The sequence below is a fragment of the Buceros rhinoceros genome, unplaced genomic scaffold (assembly GCF_000710305.1).
Source record: "Buceros rhinoceros silvestris isolate BGI_N320 unplaced genomic scaffold, ASM71030v1 scaffold23005, whole genome shotgun sequence".
Lineage (NCBI taxonomy): Eukaryota > Metazoa > Chordata > Aves > Bucerotiformes > Bucerotidae > Buceros > Buceros rhinoceros.
The window spans coordinates 5083-6407 of NW_010411447.1; positions in this window are offsets into that span (position 1 = coordinate 5083).

The window sequence follows — 1325 nt, forward strand, 5'->3', positions numbered from 1 at the left end:
GGGCCGGCCCGGCAGCTGCAGGACACAGCGATGCCCCAGAGCCAGCAGCTCCCCTGTGGACATGCTGCACATGGGCAGCTCTGTGCCCGCCCTGCCCCAGACCCGTCATCAAGGGTGGCTGCTCTGCTGGCTTCTTTCATTTCAAAGTGTCCAGAGAGGCTGCCCGGAGACACAGGGCCTTTGTGCAGAAGCCGCGCGTTCCCTCCCGCCTGGGGACGCGGCCAGCAGTCATTTTGTTCAAGATTTGTGTGTGGTTCGGGGAGGTTGTGCCTGGTGGGGGAACACCCGTTCCGATAAGAGCCAGCAAGTGCCACACTGAGCTGCTTCAAAGCTGCTCTGTGCAGCTGCCTGGCACATCTCCTCTCCTCCAGCCTGGGTCCCCGTTCCCCCCCAGTTACATGCCAGTGGGGTGGACATGGGAACCAGGAGCCAGATGAGGGCTCTGCAATTAACGTTTCATTAATCAGATACAGCATCTCCTTGCTGGGATCTTGTCCACAGTCAGGCTGCAATTTCCACGTGTAAATGTGTGTGTGAGAGTTTGGGAAATGCTCTGCAGGCAGTGGGGATGAGGAGAGTTTCAGGGTCTCAAAAAGACAGGGCTTCTGCCAGGCTGTGAGGGACAGGGACAGAGTCCTGGAGGACGATGTCCCATCCCACCTGGAGGAGCTGCATTCCCGAGGGAGGCGCGTGATGCCCCCTGCACTCCCCATGATGGGCTGGCAAAGCAGACCTGGGGCTGGGCAGCTCTTCTTAGATCAGGTCACCAGGGGGGCTTAGGGGGAGGTGGAGGTTTGTACGTGCCAAGGTGTTGCTCATCCTGATGGCAGGAGGCATCATCCACTCTCTGCTGCATGTGACAGCACTGATGACTGGCCTTGCTGCTCCACTTCTGGGCGCTTGAGCAGGGAAAATAGGGGGTTTCTTTTTACACTGATGCCAGTCTGCTGGAAATCCCCTTTCTATTGTGCTCTGGGTGAGACGCAGATGGGTGTGAGTCCTGCTCAGGTCCAATACCAATGTGCCAAAATGCCATAGAGGCTGGTGCTGTGAGTTTGAGCTGTTGCTGCCGTGGGGCTGGAGCATGGAGCTGACCCTCAGACGCAGAGCTGGGTGGCCAGAGGGGTGCTGCAGGCACCAAGGCAGCCCAGCTCCCTCTGGCCAGCTGGGAACAAGCTGGTGCAGACGCAGCACGAGCTGCCCCCAGGGCCATGCCCTGGCACAATGGCTGTCAGCAGCGTGGCTCTGGGTGTGTTTCAGGTGGGCGACCAGATGAAGCTGCTGCAGAACTGCTGGAGCGAGCTGCTGGTGTTTGACCATGTCTA